Source organism: Herpailurus yagouaroundi, unplaced genomic scaffold (genome assembly GCF_014898765.1).
Source record: "Herpailurus yagouaroundi ecotype Mexico unplaced genomic scaffold, PumYag 428, whole genome shotgun sequence".
In the NCBI taxonomy this organism is placed as follows: Eukaryota; Metazoa; Chordata; class Mammalia; order Carnivora; family Felidae; genus Herpailurus; species Herpailurus yagouaroundi.
Window position 1 is genome coordinate 4,917,310 of NW_024412645.1, and position 15,788 is coordinate 4,933,097.

The window sequence follows — 15,788 nt, forward strand, 5'->3', positions numbered from 1 at the left end:
CCCCCCCCCGCCCGGGGGTCCGAGCACACGAGGGTGGGGGGGGGAGCGCGCCACCGCCCCCGCGGCACAAAAGGGCGAGCCCGGCCTCCCGCATCCCCGCCCGCGGCGCTGCCATGGCAACGCTTGCCCGGCTGGACTCGGGCCGCCGAGCGCGCGCGGATGGAGAGGGGCGCGCGACCGCGGGCCCGGGAGCCAAGCCCGGAGCCCGGCGCGATCACAGGACCCGGGACGCTGGTCCTGGAGCACCAGGATGCTTCCCCCGCGTGGCCTCAGAGGATGCCTCGCAATTAACCCTGCTGAGATGGGCACGCGCTTATGGCAGAGTCAAGATTCGAACCCGTGCCTCGGGCTTCCCGCCCTTGTGCGTGCCACGGCGCCCCTTGGCGCAACCGCTTTGGTGGGTTTGGTCTTTTATGTTTTGAACGGCCCTCTGCTTAGTAGCTACTCTTCTGCAGAGCGGTGACGCCAGAAAACGGTCCTAGACCCGCCGCATAAACATCACTTGGGAACTTGCTAGAAACTCAAATTCTAGGGCCTCGCCCCAGCGCTACTGGGTGGAAAAGTCTGGGGTGGGGCCCAGAGATAGGTATTTTAACAAGCCTTCCGGGGGACTCTGATGCACGGTCGGGCTTGGGAACCACTGTGCTGGATCATTCCAGGGATTTCTTTAGCCAGCCTGTCCTGGGTTTCAATTTCAGCTTTGTCCGTGTCCCTTAACAGATGGCCTTGGACACTCCATTCCTGAGACTCGGTTTCCTAGTTTACAAAGTGGACATAATAATGGAACCCACCTCATGGGGTTATGTGGGTTAAGTGTGGAAAGGCATAGGAAGAGAAGGGATGCTTAGCACGTGCCTGCCGCTTAACAAAGGCTCAAAACGTAATTCTTGCTGTGATAGGACTCTGACATCTGCCTAACTTTTACACTTCTGTGTATATCATTTATCATCTTCATTGCTCAGATAAGGACATTAAGACCCGGAGAAGCTATAAGAGCGCGCCCCCCCCCCCCAGCCACAGTAAGGGACCCAGGCAGCATTTGAACTTACTGCTCTGAGAGGTTCTAGGTTTGGGGCGCCTGGGTGGCTCAGTGAAGGGTCCGACTTCCAGTCAGGTCAGGATCTCACGGCTGGTGGTCAGGATCTCACGGCTCTGTGCTGACAACTTCAGAGCCTGGAGCCTGCTCCGGATTCTGTATCTCCCTCTCTCCCTCTCTGCCCCTTCCCCACTCACAGTCTGTATCTCCGTCTCTTAAAAAATAAGTAAACATTAAAAAAAAAAAAAAGTTCTAGGTTCACTGGCTGTTTTCCACATTGCGTATCTCCTTCCAGGAACCCCCGCTTTGGTCTTCAGGAAATCGAAATCCCGTTCAACAAACCTATAGCACTTGTCCAATGTGCCCAGTGCAAAGACATTGCAGGACCCCTAAAGACCCCAGGGGAGGTCCCAGCTACCCACCCCTCCCCCAGCAGAGCTAACCATCCTGCCGAGAAGTGAGACTCACGTGGACCATCTAGAAAACAGGCAAGATGGGGTGTGGTCACACCACTGCCCAGAGTATTGTCAAGGACTTTCCCCCGGATCAACAGACCACAAACACAATGGAAGACCGTTTTTGTTTTGTGTTTTTTGTTTTTTTAAGTATTCTCAAGTCACCTGTTTCCTAATCTGCTGTCAAAATCTCCCGAGTATCAGCCTATCATTTCCAATATCCATTTGGATAAGAAGTCAAGGCACTTTGCCTGCTCCTAGATTTTCAACACTTCTCCTTTTCCCTGGGGCTTCTTCAAGATGAGCAATAATGAGCCCGTGATCCAATTTCCGAGTCTCTTTCATCGTAGGGATGTCCTTTCAAGGAGAGCATTGCGAGAAAGAACGGGGTGGGGGGGTGGGGGGGAGGGGGATAGGCAAAGGAAGTAATCCTGAGAAGCTACTGGGGGCTCCCTGTGAGGAGACCACGTCTAACTCCAGTGGATTCAGGGCAAGCCATAAACTGAGTAAGGAGGGGCCAGACCCCACCCCGTCCAGCAGTCACCAAAACCACCCTGAACCCGCCTGGCTGTCCTCTGCCCCAGTTCTCTAACACGGCACATTTCTTTATCGCGGGTGACCCAAACCAGCTCTCCTGGGGGTTCATTTGGTCCTTTGCCCTCTTTTTGTCCATCTCGTGAGTGCCTCTGTGGTGAGCAGAAACCTCATTTTCCCAGGGAGGGTTAGAAACCCACACTTGCCTTCTTCAACCTGCAAGCTCGGGTCACTCTTAACCCCCTCCTTTGGGATTCACCACTGGTTTGATAGCTAGATCCCGCATCCTTCCTGTCCCCCCGTCGATGTACCCCGGACTCTCACCTTATCCTGTGGGGAGACCCAGGACGCTGCAGAGCACAGCCCAGGGTGGCACGTGTCATTCTTGCGTTGTCTTGCCAGGAGCTCCAGTCTTCCAGGTGACATTTACAAAGCTAACGTGGGCCCCAAGAGCCCGCGAGCAGATAGGAACACCAGATGGAACCCCGAAGAGAAGGGTCAATGTTCTCTCTCCTGCCTCTCTTGAAAATGGCCTGAGCCTCTTCTGATGGAGTGGTGGTTGCCTTGGCAACGGGAGGAGGCGCCCTAGTACGTCTCAGGAGATCCACTCGAGAATAAACTTTGCTCCTTAAACCTGGACCAGGGAGCCCACCTGTTCCCACGAGGACGTGTGCGAGCAGCATTGTCTTCCGCTCGGGACACCGCCAGGGGCCCAAGATTCCCAGGGGAATTCTGAGGTTGGTAATGCTGCCAGGAGAGGGGACTCGGGTTTCTCTTTATCCCTAAACGAGGGTCGCCCTGGCGGCCGGGGTTCCATTTGCACCTGGGTGCCCTGGGTACAACAGAGTGCTCATGCACCCGACCGTGCCTCTTTTTTTTTTTTTTTTTTGAGATGAACTTCACATAATATAAAACTAACCACTTTATTTTTTTCTTGTAAATATTTTTTCCATCTTATTTTTTTTTCATCGTGATAAACCCATGAACTCCGAGATCGTGACCTGATCCAAAGTCAGACTCTTAACCGACTGAGCCACACATGCGCCCGAGAGTCTGTTTCTTGGTTTGTCTCTATCCCTTTTCCTTCATCTTTTTGATTTGCTGGCTTTATGTCTTAAATTCCACATGAGCGGGATCATATGGTATTTGTCTTTCTCTGACGGACTTGTTTCGCTTGCACTATACTCTCTACCTCCATCCACATTGTTGCAAATGGCAAGATTTCATTCTTTGTTGTGGCTGAGCAACATTCCATTGTATATACCACTACTTTATCCGCCCCTCGTTTGGCTATTGTAGATAGCGCTGCAATAAACCTAGGGGTGCCTGCCTCCCTTTGAATTGGAGTTTTTGTGTTTGGGGGGGGGTAAATATCCCACAGTGCGATTGCTGGACAGCAGGGTAGCTCTTGTTTGGGGAACGTCCATACTGTTTTCCACAGAGGCTGTGGCCATTTGCATTCCCACCAGCAGTGCGAGAGTGTTCTTTTTTTCTCTACAACCTCACCAACACACCTGTTGTTTCTTGTGTGTCTGCTTTTTACCCATTCTGACAGGTGTGAGGCGGTATCTCATCGTGGTTCTGATTTGTATTTCCCTGACGATGAGGGATGTTGAGCACCGTTTCATGTGACTGTTGGCCAGCTGGATGTCTTCTTTCGAGAGATGTCTGTTCATGTCTTCTGCCCATGTTTAATCAGGTTATTTGGGCTTGGGGGCATTGAGTTGTATCAGTTCTTTGTATACTCTGGTTACTCACCCTTTATCAGATAACGTCATTTGCAAATATCCTCTCCCACTCAGTAAGTTGCCTTTCAGTTTTGTTGACAGTTTCCTTTGCTGTGCAGAAGCTTAGAACACTCACAACGTGCAACCACCACCTCCATCCAGTTCCAAAACATATTCATCACCCTAAAATACCCCACCCCCACTGGCAACCACAAATCTGCTTTCTGTCTCTATGGGTTTACCTATCCTGGTTATTTTTTTTAAGCGTATGTATGTATGTATTTTTGAGAGAGAGAGAGAGAGAGAGAGAAAGAGAACATGAGCAGGGGAGGGGCAAAGAGAGAGGGAGAGAATCCCGAGCACGCTCCGAGCTGTCAGCGCAGACCTGACCCCGGGGCTCAATCTCACCAACCATGAGATCCTGTCCTGAGCCAAAACCAAGAGCCAGACGCTTAACCAGTGAGCCACCCAGGCGCCCCCTATTCTGGTTATTTGATATAAATGGAATCCTACAATATGTGATCTTTGAGGTCCAGCTTATCCCGCTCAGCATAATGCTTTTGGGGTCTATCCGTGCTGTAGTACGTGCCAGTTTTCCATCCCTTTTCATGGCTGAATACTATTCCGTCGGGTGAATGTAGCACAGTTCGCTGCCCACTCATCCAGTTTGCACGGCTTCCGTCTTTCGCGAGTGTGAACAGTGCCGCTGTGAACATGCACGTGCAAGGGTTTGTTGGAGTCTCGCATCCCAGTTTCGGGGGGAGTACACCCCTCTGTGCCTCATTCCTTTTTACACTGTCCCCATGCACGTAGTCAGGGGCGTCCAAAGTTCATGACAAGGTGGGCGTCTTGACCTTGTTAAGCTAGTCACACAAACCCTCCACCACCACCGCCAGCACCAGCGCCCCCTGCCTGGCCACACCTGCCGTGCCTCCTGAGGAACGGCTTTGGGGAAAGATTCAGTCTGCCCTCGAGCCATGTTATTAACCAAGACTGCGGGCATCCATCATGGCATCAGGGGAGCTCCTCTCTGACAGCCGCTCCCCGAGCAAGCAACTCCCTGTCCCACCCAGATAGAAAATTCCGTTTTGACTCATCAAGGCAGCCATTCTCACCCGGGGTGAGGGGGGTGCTCCGTGAATTCAGGGGGAGGCCTTTTGTGGCAGAGGAGAGCTGCGTTTGGGTATGTGGCTTTCACGTTCAAAAAGAACGTGCCGGGGCGCCTGGGTGGCGCAGTCGGTTAAGCGTCCGACTTCAGCCAGGTCACCATCTCGCGGTCCGTGGGTTCGAGCCCCGCATCGGGCTCTGGGCTGATGGCTCAGAGCCTGGAGCCTGTTTCCGATTCTGTGTCTCCCTCTCTCTCTGCCCCTCGCCCGTTCATGCTCTGTCTCTCTCTGTCCCGAAAATAAATAAACGTTGAAAAAAAAATTAAAAAAAAAAAAGAACGTGCCTTTCACAAAGTCCCCACAGCCACAACATTCTCCTGCCTGCCCCCCTTGGAATCACCTTTAGATGCAACGAACTTGACCCTTTGCCTACTTTCTTGACACTGGTCCAGGTGCTTTATCCACATGGCCCCCTCATGCCCTCTGAGGGAGTGTTGATATCGTGTCCATCTGATGAGGAAAGGGAGGCTCAGAGCAGGGAAGTGACTTACCCAAGGTCAGCCGGCTAGAAAGGGGGGAGGCTGAGATTCAAACCCACCACTGTCTGACTCCAAAAACGGCACTCAGAATCTCTAAAATCCCACCCTTCCCGGGGGAGGGATCGTGCCCTCCCTACAGCCAGCTGAACAATGGCCCTGCCACCTTGCTGGAGTAGCTCTGGGGTCCCTTCACCTGCCCTGGCATGCACAGCAGCGGTTAATCTGTGCCTCGATCCCAGAGAGACATCGCTGGTTCAGGGTCGTTGCCATAGAAGACTAGAGTTTCGTGTTCTTCAGGGTCTTAACCTCTGTCCTGCCCCCCGAGGCTACCTTAATGTGTCCCCACTGGATGAGGCATGGACGGGTGTATTAGCCTGGGCTATCCAAGACCCTGAGACAGGGATTCAAGTGCAAGCAGTTTATTTGGGAGCTGATCCAAGGAAGCATCAGTTAGGGACAGCGAAAGGAAGAAAGTCGGAACAGGTGCATCGATGAGCGTCTTAGTGTTGTGGCTGCGATGACGAAGTACCAGAGACGAAGTGGCTTACAAACAAGATTTCCTCTTCTCGCTGTCTGGAGGCTGGAAGTGCAAGATGAAGGTGCTGTCAGGATTGCTTTCTCCTGAGGCCTCTCTCGGTGGCTGTCTTCCTGCTGAAGCCTCACGTGGTCTTTTCTCTGTGCACGGGAACCCCGTCTCGTCCTCTTCTTTTTTTTTTTTAATATAATGTATTGTCAAATTGGTTTCCACACCACACCCAGTGCTCCTCCCAGCAGGTGCCCTCCTCAGTGCCCACCACCCACCCTCCCCTCTCCCCCATCCCCCATCAACCCTCAGTTTGTTCTCAGTATTTAAGAGTCTCTTATGGTCTGTCTCCCTCCCTCTCTAACCTCTTTTTTTTTTTCTTCCCCTCCCCCATGGTCTTCTGTTAAGTTTCTCAGGATCCACCTAAGAATAAAAACATATGGTACCTGTCTTTCTCTGGATAACTTATTTCACTTAGCATCACACTCTCCAGTTCCATCCACGTTGCTACAAAAGGCCATATTTCATTTTTTCTCATTGCCACGTAGTATTCCATTGTGTATCTAAACCACAGTTTCTTTATCCATTCATCAGCTGATGGACATTTAGGCTCTTTCCACAATTTGGCTATTGTTGAGAGTGCTGCTATAAGCATTGGGGTACAAGTGCCCCTAGGCATCAGCACTCCTGTATCCCTTGGGTAAATTCCTAGCAGTGCTGTTGCTGGGTCATAGGGTAGATCGATTTTTCATTTTTTGAGGAACCTCCACACTGTTTTCCAGAGTGGCCGCACCAATTTGCGTTCCCACCAACAGTGCAAGAGGGTTCCTGTTTCTCCACATCCTCTCCAGCATCTATAGTCTCCTGACTGGTTCATTTTAGCCACTCTGACCGGCGTGAGGTCCTTCCTCTTCTTATAAGGACCTCAGTCCTATTGATTACGGCCCCACTCTTCTGATCACATTTAATCTTAATGACCTCCGTAAAGGCCTCATCTCCAAGTACAGTCACGAGTCACGTTGAGGATTCGGGCTTCAACATATGAATTTAGGAGGGGACGAAATTCAGTCCATAACAATGAGCTGGCTGTTATGGGCAACTGGGACTCCATCCTGCTGAGGTTCTCTGGGAGCCGGAGTAGGATACACCTGAAGCATCCCACTTGAGGTCAAGGACACCTGGGTAGCCAACCACCAACTCTTTCCTGTCATGGTTGAAGGGCGCTCCTTGCGCATCAACCCCTCGCCACCTCCAGGCGGCCATGGCAGCAGACCAAACGTGTGCCCTTGGCCAGAGAAAGTCATCAGCAGGGAGTCACCGGGGGCCGCAGTACAAAGCCACCGACCGCTATGCCTGGGCATGGCAGGTATCCAGGGGACATCCACCACAGAGGACAGTGGACCATTCATTCTCCCGTTACCCACCCACCGTACAACCCCACCCAGCAGAGCCCACACTGAGCCCCACAAACCTCCCCAGTGTGAGAAGCTTCCACCCACTATGTGCCAGCCTGGCCTAGTCTGGGGCAGAGACAAGCCACGTTGCAAAGAGACGTCATCATGACCAATGCCATAACGAAGGAAGGTCAAGGGGCTAATGGGAGTATATATAAGTGACCCAACTAGCCTTTGAGATCGAGAAAAGGCCGATCAAGTGTCAGACACTGTCCCCGGGAATGAGAAGTGAAAATCCCAAAAATAAGAAATTTACAAGAAGGGGCGCCTGGATGGCTCAGTCAATTGAGCGTCCGACTTCGGCTCAGGTCATGATCTCACGGTTCATGAGTTTCAGCGCCTTGTCAGGCCCTGTGCTGACAGCTCGGAGCCTGGAGCCTGCTTCGGATTCTGTGTCTCCCTCTGTCTCCGCCCCTCCCCTCTCATGCTCTGTCTCTGTCTCTCAAAAATAAATAAATGTTAAAAAAAAATTTTTTTAAAGAAAATCACAAGAATAACTATCAATCACTATTATTTTCAGGATCTTTTCAGTTTCAAGTAGCAGAAACAAAGCTATGCCGCACTGGTTTCAGGCACGGCTGCATCCGGGTGTCCAAACACTACCACCAGGCATCAGTCTTTCTCCAGCTGTCTGCAGAGGTAAGGAAGACCCCACCAGGGACTTCCAGACCCTCTGCCAACGGACTGTCTTGCTGCCTTTCTCTGCCTTCCCCTCAGCCAAGACATGGGCGTTCAGGTAGACCTGAGTTCGAATTTCATCTCCGCTCTTACTTGCCACATGACTTTGGGCAAGGAACTTCACCCCTCTGGGCCTCAGTTTTCACTTCTGTAAAATGGGGATAAAATCACCTCTTCCACGGGGCTGTGGGGAGAATTCAGTGACCTGAGCCTGGAAAACACATAGCCTAGTCATGGGCTCAGTAAATTCTGGCTCTCTCTTTCTCTCTCTCTGTTGGAAGGGCCATTAGAGACTCCAAGGCCTGGAGTGTCTTATTCCTGCGAAGTCATTAGAAGGGGTTCTCAGGAACTCAACAGACACCAACGCTGTCTGCAGAGCACGGAAATAACAAGTCCAGTCGACAGGTGCCCTTGGCCTTTCTCATGTGTGCAAACACGCCATTGAATTGACTAAGTCCAGGCGAGTATCAACCCCACAGCACATTCAGACGCCATCGGGCGCGTTCCGAGTGGTATGACCGTAGGCTCCCCCACACCACATTCAGAGTTACTTTCTTTCTCATCCTCGGGACCTGAAAGCGTACCCTTGACTTTGTGCAGCCCACAATCTATTTTCCTTTAAGAAAGAGTCCGATGGGGCTGGCAAAGTTTGGGGCCCACTCGTATCCCCCAACCTCTTCCTACACGGTCCCCAGAGCAAGGCTTGGAACCGAGGAGGCTTTGGCCAAGGTCAAGGGAGACTTCCCTGCTTCTGCACCCCGAGCTCTGAGTTCTGCCTGTGCCTGCCTCAGCCTCTGCCTCTGCCCGGGGGGCCTCTCCTTTGTCTCCAGCATGTGTGTGCCCCGTGGGCACGCCTGTGTGCTCCGTGTCCTGCCTCCCCAAAGCTTCTTTGTCTTGGCTTCTTTGTCTTGTCTTGTCCAGACAACAGAGAAGGGGGGCAGAGGGTGTGTTGCTTCCATCCACCCCTTCTCATTATCCATCTGCAAACAGACCCCCTCCAGACACCCCGCACCTGCTCCCCAGCCCTCCCGGCCGGCCGCCCCAGCAGGTGCTGCAGCCGGCCAGCCCACGGCTGCTGCCAGAGAAAGGCACAGACCTCAGCCAGCCGCCTCCCCGCCCTCCTCTCCCTCCCCTCCCTTCCCTCCCGCCCATCTCTTTCCCTTTAAGGGCAGATGCCGCGGAGCCAGACAAGCCCCGTAGAAGACTTCACAAAGGACCCCCCCATACACCTAAGGGCAGCCATCTCCCCTCACCCCCAGATCCAGTGCACCCCCAGCCCCATCAGTATATCCTCCTGAACATTCCACTAAGTCACGCTCACTCCACCCAACGCCACGGTGGTCTCAGCCCCCATCATCCCCTCCTGGGACATCCAGCTTCCACGGCAGGCTCCTCCAACCTGTCCCCCTCGCCCCAGCCAGAAGACTCTTGAAGTGCAAACTGCCCTCACCACGCCCCTGCCCCACCGGTCCCAGGATGGGAAGCAAGATCTCCAGCTTTACCCGCAAGGCTGGCCCCTGCTGCTGCCCGCATTCCGCCCTCCCCAAGCTCCTCCTCCAGCCTCCCACCTCCCGACCCAGCCCTGCCCAGCCTCAGCGGGTCATGGGAAGCCTTCCGGACCTCCGGGCGAAAGTCGAGTCCATTAGCTACACACACTCCCTGACTGACCCCAGTTTGGGATTCTATACCTTCATTTGCTTGTCTGTTGTACACACACACACACACACACACACACTGCCCAACCAGCCTGTGAGATTGGCGTCACCAGGGCTTGGCATAGGGTCTGACACACAGGACACCCCCGATGCATGCCTATCCCAAGAGGAACGAAACCTTGAAGCTTAAAACACTGTGGTTCTGGCCACTCATTTCATAGACACCCAGGCAAGGAAAATGACTCACCCGGGGGCTCTGTTCCCAGTGTGGCCAAGCTGAGGGTGTAACCACAGTGTCCCCGCCGCCCCCCCCCCACTTCTTCTGCCTTCCAAAGGTCACCTTCTCTTTCAGAAGCCAATCAAGCATTTCAAGTGCCCACCCTGAAATGGCCGCAGAAACGCAGTCCCCTTTTGGGGTCTCGTCCGCCTCTTGTGAGCGGCGATTGTGTCTTCACCTGTCGCTTTGGGCACCTCTACCTGTTTGCTCCCCTTGCCCGTAGGCTGTGGCCCTCTCCCCAGACACAGATGCAGTCCTCACCCCACTCTGCTTGCTCCCCATAGCGGAAGCCACACAGAGGTCTTGGGGAAGACGCTAAGGAAGCTTGGAGCGAATAATAACACTAAGTATCACAGGCTTCCCGGTTCTAGCCTGATGCTAGCCAGGGATTGATGCCATTGCCGGGTTACAGACAAGGAAATTGAGGCTAAAGAAACACAGCTAGAGGGCGTGTGAACCAAGATGCAGTCCCAACAGTCTACATCCGGATCCCGGCCTCCTAAAGCCCCCTCCCCACCCTGGTCCCATTACACCTTCCCAGGCTCTCGCCGTCCGCTTCCTGACCCTTCCTGACCCGCAGCCCCTGTCCGATCCTCCCTGCCTCCTGTGGCTCCTGTCTGTTCCAGACTTTCCCACCCCCGCGTGGCCATGCCGCAGCCAGTCTGCAGAACAGTACATTCTTTATTTATGAGATGCATCTTGGCTCTCTGCAAATCAGCTGGGAATGCCACGGGCGCCTGCAGACAGGAGGTGGGGGGTTCTGGAGGCCAGGAAGTCCTCCAGGAGGCAGGCAGGGGCTGGATCCCAGGCACCAGGCTCTGAAAGGGCCACCCAGTTGGCCTGCAGAGCACAGAGGGGGACTGGTGACCAAGTGATCTGTGCTTTGGATCCCTGATGCATCCTGGCCTGCTATAGGCAAGCAGGGAAGAGCCGTGGGGTTGGGGTGGGGGATGGAAAGGTGGGAAATGGGGTAGGCACTAATACTAACTGAGGGAGTGGCTCCTCAAACCCACATGAAACCCTACAAGGCAGAAATTCTTGTGTTCACTTTACAGGGGAGGAGACCGAAGCTTGCCCGAGGTAAGCAAGCTCTTCCTGAATGCGTAACTTTGCTTTGTCCCCCTCCCCCACCCTCCCCCCAAAAGAGGGAGCTAAGGTGGCTTAGAAAGCTCAGCATAGCCAGAAAATTACATGTAAAATAAGATCGAAAAATGAGTCCCAGAGAAAGGAATATGGAATCAGGGATTAAGTTCCTCTTCCAAATACCTGACACACGATTCTATCCAGTGGCTAATCATCCAAGGGACTCTACGTGGGTTCTGAGCACCCTGGCAGCCTATGCAAAAAAAGAGAATGCAATTCGTTTTGTGAGTGTCCACGTTCTGCACACCTGGCCGTGCCTGGTATCGAAAACAGAAACGGAACGTCAGGATCCCTGATCTAATATCAGATCCTCAATTTCCCAGAAACTGTCCCTTGCGCCCCGGTGGTCTCCATTCCCTGCTCCAGGGAGGAAAGCCGCGGTCTTTGGACAGCGACTTGGAGCGTGTGTTTCCCGCACGCTGCCACCAGGTGGCAGTGCGGCGCAGACCTTAGGAGGAGGGTTCTCGAAATGCGAGAACAGGTTCGCTCCCCCAGCAGCCTGGAGGACGGGAGGGGCCTGAGAAGGCAGCCTGGTGGGGGCAGGGCTTTTGGTTAAACCTCAAGGAAGAAATCAGGCTGCACTGCTTCTCCACGGGGAGGTGGGGAGGGTGGAGAGAAGGAAAAGCCCTGGACCTTGAGGCCGGAGTCCTGGGTTGGAATCCCAGCTCTGCTCAAACCTGAGCACTGCACCTCTCTCTCTGCCTCAGTCTTCTCATCTGAGCAAGGGGGTGAAAAATGCGTGCTGGGGGGGGGGGGGGGGGGGTGGGGGGGAGGGGGAGAGGAGCCTGAAACGGGGATCAAAAAAGATAGGTGTCACTAAAGCCTGGAATAGCCAGAGGGACCAAGAGCTTCTGAGCTACAGGGGGTGGGGGGAAAAAGGACCCACTTTTCCAGAAAGCCCACCAAGGCCCCCCAGCTGGGGGTGAACGGGGGGGGGGCGGCGGGAGGCGGGGAGGTCCTCGGGGGCGGGGGGTTTGGAGAAGTCAAAACGTTCAGGATTTTTTCGAGTGTGGATGACAGAAACCCATCCTCGAATGTCTTAAACCAAAAAAAAGGAGAACGAGAAAAGGCAGGGAGAGAGTGTGTTTCAGTCCGTGCGGTAAAACGCACATGGGATGCCTGCATAATAGGACAGACGGCTGGACTCGTTCTCTCCATTTCTGGCCCCCGCTCTCCCCCACACTGGCTTTGCTGTCAGAGTGGCTTTGCTGGCAAGTCCCAAGTTTACCTCCCAGAACTTACCAAGCCCGGCACAAAGGAAGCTTCCCTTTCCAGAGGCGTCCAACAAAGTTCCAGAGCTGGCCCTTCCTGGCTCCAAGTGGCTCAGGTGCCCACCCCTGGCCCAGTCCGGGTGACCATTGCTGACCGGACCTGGGCCACGTTCTGGCCTCTGCGATCCGAGTGGCCCGAGCCCATTCGACGCGTAAAGGAGAAGCGGTAATTGTCTAAACTGAACCCGGGGCTCCTCCCAGGAGCTTCTGAAGGCTCCTGAAGCGCGAAAGGCCGGCTGCCATCCCTGGGGGGAAGCTGTCACCACACACAGGCCTGCCTCCCCTAGCTCTGTTGCCCGAAGATTCACGGGCGCGCAACCCGGAGAGGAAGGGCCTTCCCACCTCAGGATATCTCGCCTCCGTTGATCTTGTAATTATGGTCCCTGTAAACAGAGGCCCAGGAAGCAGGGCTGGGCCACGGGCGCCACCCCGCAGGCAGGTACAGGGCTCCGCCCCCCGGGGACCAGGTCGGGGGTCAGCCCACCCCTGGCGCCGGAAGCTCCGCCCCGATGGATGCGTGAGGGCCTGGCTCTGCGCCCAGATGCGTTTCTTTCTCCTTTCCGCAAAGGGCCGCGGCGTGGGCTGGGTCACTGTCACGGGCACTGCTTTGGTCCCTGTTAGTGACGAACAGGTGTTCCCTTCTCACAGGTGCGCAGGAACAAGCCTCTGTCTCCCCCCCCACCCCCCCTTCTCCGCTCCGTTGCTCCCTCCTCCGGGAAACACACCCAGCGTGTGTGAGATCTTCAGCTTCTCACCCTAACCCCCCTCTAGGCCATCTCTTCCCTCTCTGGCTGACAGCTTCCACCCGAAGGGTTGTCGCAGCGTCTCTACTCCCCGGGACGTGACTCCGTGAAAGGAGCGTGCAGACCAGAGAAAGCGCTGGACGGATGGAGCAGAGGGGGGAGAGAGGGCACGAGTGACGGGTGCAAAGGACCTTGTGTCAGGTGTCCCCCCCCCCCCCCCCAACCCTAGCGACGGCTCTCCCCTCTCCGCGGAGGGGCAAAGAGGCCTCCCGGAAGGTCACCTTGGCTGACAAACTCCAGGCTTCGGACCCGGGCGCGTATTGTCACCCTCTGCCCCACGCTCGCTTCCGGGTGACGAAGCAAGAGGGAGCAGCGACGTGGGTGGTGTTTGCTGTGTGGCTCTGGACCAGCCCCCTCCCCTCCCCTCCGCGCCCAGAGGACGCCCCTTTGTATTCCGCTATTCCAGACTCTGCGGTCCGTCCTGCCGGCTGACTGCGCTGCTCTGGACGATGGGTATTCTGCACCTACCACCACCTCTGGCCAAATCGTGTCAATAATTCAAGTTCCCTTTGCCTTTATAACCTAAGAAAATTGGTCTCCTGGCAAGAGATGAAAAATAATTTCGTGCTCTCTTTCCTCCCCTCCCAAGCTCACCCCTGACAAATTGTCTCATTAGTGCCTGTCACTCCAGCCGTCATCTCACATCTGGGGTACCATTTTTTTGGGTTACCAGCCCCACTCTGGGCTTGGACTCCAGCTGGTTCTTCACAGGCCTGCCATCGAATTCTAATGAGCCTCCCCTATCCATTCATTCTTTCATTCATTCAGCAAGTATGGTCTGCTTTGTCCCCCAGGAACCTAAGACTTTCCTATGATAGATTAGAAAGCTCCCAGTTATTCATACTAAAGTGTTAGGGGCTATACTTTCTCAACTCTATTAAGAGAGGACAGGAGCATTGCGACTTACTACTTACAAATGCCATCAGCTCTTAATCTTTCCCCCAAACCTTACACAGTCCACGGTAAGCTCAGTCCTGCTACAGGCTGGTTGGCTTTGGGGAAGTTGCTTGACCTCTCTGAGCCTATGACCCTCAAGATTCTGATGGGTTTTAAAGGAATAATAATGATGTCAAGGAGTTGCTGTGAGATTTCAATTTTATGACACGTGAATTGAACCAACATAGTATGTATCATCGATATTATCTTTATCATCATTATGAGGAAGGCGAGCCCAAGGCAGGGGACGAGGGCGGTGATGGGAGGTGTCAAAGGAAAAAGACAGAGAGGTAGAATAATGCCAACAGTTTCCAACTGTCACAGTGTCACCTACCATACCTCGTACATGTTCTGGGGATAGGCGCGTGCCATACATCATTTCACTTCTCACAAGCAAAGAGGTGGGTCTTGTGTGTTCCCAGTTAACAGAGGAGGAAACTGAGGCCACAACCTGGTAAGCCCAAGATGCAAACCCAGGGCTGTGACGGCCGCTTCCCCAGAGGCTGGTAGTCAACCCACACCTGTCAGGGTCAGACAGCTGCCCCTTTATGGTGGGCACTGCTGTAGGGGTACAGACCCCTGTATCCAGTGCCTTGCAGGGTCTCGGGGGCTCTGGGCGAGGACATATCTGGTTGGAAGATGGCGGCCAGGCCCAGCCCCCATCCCAGGCCTTAGCAAAGCCTCAGAATCTGAGACTAACTTCATTACCCTCTCCAAAATTTCCCCCCTCCTATGTCTTCCTAATGCCTATTCCCTAGGACTGACCATGAGGCCACTTCCCGGACAGCACCCCTGCATCAACAGCAGCACCCAGTTCTTCCTCAGTCCATTTCCTAAAGCCCTGCTGAATGGCAGGACCCAAACCTGCCAACTAACTTACACTAGGTTGTGATTGACTATCGTGGCTAAGTTGAGCATTTCCCACCTGTGTTACTCAAGTCGCTCATCATGCAAGATGCTCTGCCAAAATAATAATAATAGTTGTGTGGTGGGGTGCCTGGGTGGTTCAGTCAGTTAAGCATTCAGCCCTTGATTTCTGCTTCAGTCATGATCTCACGGTTCGTGAGTTCGAGCCCTGTGCTGGGCTCTGCCTTGACAGCATGGAGCCTGCTTGGGACACTCTCTCTCACCTCTCCCTCTGTCCCTCCCCACCTGCTCTCTCTGTCTCTCAAAAATAAATAAACATTTAAAATAATAATAATAATAATTGTTGTGTGGTCAAATTAGTTTGGGAAAGTCTGAATACTCCATTCTCCCTTCCAGAGAGTCACAACGCACGATAAACTATCGCAGGCTTGGCAAAGGGCTGCAAAAGAGACACCAGTGATGCCCATGCCTTTTGGACGTCATTTTTTTTTAAATTTTTTTTCAACGTTTATTTTTTATTTATTTTTGGGACAGACAGAGACAGAGCATGAACAGGGGAGGGGCAGAGAGAGAGGGAGACACAGAATCAGAAACAGGCTCCAGGCTCTGAGCCGTCAGCCCAGAGCCCGACGCAGGGCTCGAACTCACGGACCGCGAGATCGTGACCTGGCTGAAGTCGGCCGCTTAACCGACTGCGCCACCCAGGCGCCCCTAAAACCCTTTCTTTAAATGCAGACGCCTTATTTTTTTTTTTTAATTTTTTTTTCAACGTTTATTTATTTTT

The 15,788-nt window shown here is 53.8% G+C and overlaps 1 long non-coding RNA gene across 1 annotated transcript; it reads right to left on the reverse strand.

The window, feature by feature from the left end:
• Positions 1 to 5,800: 5,800 nt before the first annotated feature.
• On the reverse strand, positions 5,801 to 13,151 carry LOC121022677 (uncharacterized). The gene is made up of 2 exons (XR_005787051.1): positions 12,370 to 13,151; positions 5,801 to 6,102 (listed from the first exon to the last, which is right to left on the reverse strand). It is a non-coding gene; the product is annotated as an uncharacterized LOC121022677 (long non-coding RNA).
• Positions 13,152 to 15,788: the final 2,637 nt, after the last annotated feature.